The 3,215-nt window shown below is 51.9% G+C and overlaps 1 pseudogene; it reads right to left on the minus strand.

Moving 5' to 3' along the window:
• Positions 1 to 1,044: 1,044 nt before the first annotated feature.
• LOC132426240 (serine/threonine-protein kinase pim-1 pseudogene) lies at positions 1,045 to 1,911 on the minus strand (annotated as a pseudogene).
• Between the last annotated feature and the right edge of the window lie 1,304 nt (positions 1,912 to 3,215).

The raw sequence follows: 3,215 nt of genomic DNA on the forward strand, positions 1-3,215 counted from the left end.
GAGCAAGCGCTGAAGCCCTCCCCGAAAGGTCCCCAAGTCAGAGGAGGAAAGAAGAAAAGAAAACTATGGTGGCAGCCATGAAAGCTTGAAGCAGGAAGGGAACCAATTAAATAAATACATAAATACATAACATTGACCTCCAGGTTAAAATGTGCATCTTTCAAAAAAAGCCAAAACAAAACAAAACAAACCAGGTAAAATAACTTAAAGGCAAAATTAAAAAAGAATTAGATCAACTACAATGCTTTTGTACACTACCATGCCAACTGTACACACATTTACAGTTTTGTTGTTGTTGTTTTTTTGGATGTGCGTTGCTTGTGCATTTTGTGTGTGTGTGTGTGAGGTCTTGTCTTAGAAACAGTTAAGTAAAAACCAAAAAGGGAAGACCAGTTCACTTGGGAGTTTTACTAAAGGAGGTGAAAAAAGAGCAGGTGGCTCAGCATTTGGCCCTGTAGCCTCTTCCATGGCACCTTTCATATGAAGGACGGGGGTGAAGGGGTGGGGGAGAAAGAGGGAACCAAACCCAGGCAGATTTTTGGAGAAGCAACAGGTAAAAGACGCAAGTTCAAGTATTTTTCCCAGCATAGCCATAGTCCCCATAGAAGGCACTCAGAAGAGTCGGAAGAGGTGACAGGGACTTAAAATGGTGCTAGTCCTATCCCACCCCACCCCGATTTCCCCCTACCTGACACATCGCGCATTCAGCAGAACTCTTGATGAAGGGAACAGTTCCATGGCAGGATTCTGACACACGCCCAGCCCCCCGCCCCCAGGGATTTTGCAGAGTCCAGCGATGCTGGACTCCATGAGAAGGAGAGCATCTGTGGGAGGAGTCGCGGCCTAAGGCGGCTGGAGTGGAGTCTCTTCCTGCCTTTGGGAGGCAGCCTCCAGGGCCTGGGGTCTGGAATGAGTTGTAAATGTTGTTCCTGTATCAAGCACTGTCCTGCTTGGAGAGAAGTGTCACTGGTACTTGGGATGCTGGGAACAGATACTTCCCCTCCCGTGAGCATCTGACAGAGAGGGGAAAACCTTCTGGAAAAGCTATTTGCTGGGCCCTGGTGACAGGCTGTGGAGATGGATCTCAGCAGTTTCCTGGGGCAGGAGGACATCTTGCATCCACGGATGGTTCTGGATTTCTTCGAAGGATGGCTGATCTAATGATCTCAGGGCCAAGCAGAATCTAATGAGATGCTGTCACCCTGAAGAGAGCCTCTGCCTGCAGAAAACTTGGTCCCAGTGATCTCTTCATTATGCTCAAAAGGAATATCTCCATAGACCATATCCTACAGCAGGATCCCCAGAGACCAGATGGCCGCCGACCTGCCATGGTAGCCATGGCGGCGGATCCACTCTGGAGGACTGTACACTCGGGTCCCATCGAAGTCCGTGTAGACGGCGTCCTTGACCCGAAGTCGATGAGCTTGAGCTCGCAGTGATTGAGGCGGATAATGATGTTCTGGTCCTTGATGTCACGGTGCCTCCAGGACCTGCCAGAAGAAGCTGCGGGCCAGCTCCTCCTGCAGGGCCCCACTTTCCGTGATCAAGTCGAAGAGGTCTTGCGCCATCTCGGGCCTCTCCAGGGTCAGGACGAAACTGTCGGGCCTCTTGAGCCAGTCCAGGAGCCTAATGATGCCGGAGAAGCCCGAGCTCACCTTCTTCAGCAGAACCACTTCCACAGACACTCGGGTGCCATTAGGCAGCTCTCCGCAGTCGGAGATCCGGTCCTTCTCCAAGTGCTTGTTGGTCACCGGCAAGTTGTCGGCGACACAGATGCCTGAGTGGTGGGCCCACCTGGTACGGCGACTCCAGGGGCTCCTTCTCCTTGCCGGGTGCCAGCTTGGTGCCGTGAAGGTCGTGGCAGGGCGCGACGCGCAGGTGGGCAAGCAAGTTGATTTTGGAGAAGAGCATCCCAACCTCCAGGGTGTCGGCGCAGGGACTGTGTCTGGAGGAGCTGCAGCAGGACCTGGGGCTGGGGTTGTGCCGGTGGCTGTGCCTACAGCTGGGGCTGAGGCTGCAGGTGGCGCAAAAGGCCGAAGGCAAGTCGGAGGACTCCTGGGGGCGCTGCCGGGCTGGGGGCTGACAGACAAGCTGGCGGGGTCAGGCAGCTCCAAGGGCAGCAGGGCGGGCGGCTCCTGGGGTGCGTGCAGCAACGCCCCGGCACAGGGAGCTTGTAGCTGCTGCTACCGCAGCCGGTGCCGCTTCCTCCGCCACAGAGGCCCTAGTCTAACTTTGAAAGAAGCTGACAAACTATTTTCCAAAGTAACTGTGCCATTTTGCACTCCTACCAGCAACTTGAGTTCCAGCCTCGGCCTACTGGCCAGAGCTTGACATTGTCACTCTTTAAAAGTTTTATCTGTTGTAATAGGTGTGTAGTAGTATCTTTGTTTTAAATTTGCATTTCACTGACGGCTAGGATTTTGAGCATCTTTCGTGCACTTATTTGCCATCTCTTTATCTTCTTTGATGAAATGTCCGTTCTAGTCATTTGTCCATTTTAAAAACTGGGTTGTTTGCTTTCTTGTTGATTTTTAAGAGGCTTTTAATATATTTGGATGTGCCCCAGGCATGAGCCACTCAGGAGCTGTCTGGGACTTCCTGTGTGTTTACATTGCAGCTCATTTCTCAAAGCAGCTAGAGGTGGGCCTGGAGCTATGCAGAGAGTTAGGGAATTCCCTTCTCCAGGTCCCACCTGCTTCCCCCACACTGGCTGACTTTCTTTTCCTATTACATGTGGACAAAATGATGGCGTTTTCCTGCAAACTTAGCCTCCCATGCTATTGCGCAGTTCTGAGCAATCGGGCCTTCCCTGAGGACAAAGTGGCAAAAGAGAAAAAATAACAGGAGAATCCATCCCCCCAACACACACACACTCTTTGTAAGAAGTGGTCTCTTTCCCCCGCTTCTGTAGCCCGGGAGTGCAGTTTCCCTGCTGGGTCGTGAACTGGTCTCAGGCAGAGCAAGGCGAGAACTCACACTCTCCATGTGCCCTTTCCCTGTCCTCTCACTAGAAGGGTCTTTCTCCAAGGGTTTGCCATCTTCGATTCACCATCCCACTCTTGGGTCAAAGCTGAGAGTAAAGGAGGGAAACCCCAGGAAACTCACTGCCACCTTACAGCTTGCTGTACAAGTTTTACCTTCCCTCCCCAGTCCGCCTGCCCTTAATTACTTTTCAGACTCCTCAGGTAACTGCTTTTTGTATTTTGTCCAGGTTT

Source organism: Delphinus delphis, chromosome 5, assembly GCF_949987515.2.
Source record: "Delphinus delphis chromosome 5, mDelDel1.2, whole genome shotgun sequence".
NCBI classification, from domain to species: domain Eukaryota; kingdom Metazoa; phylum Chordata; class Mammalia; order Artiodactyla; family Delphinidae; genus Delphinus; species Delphinus delphis.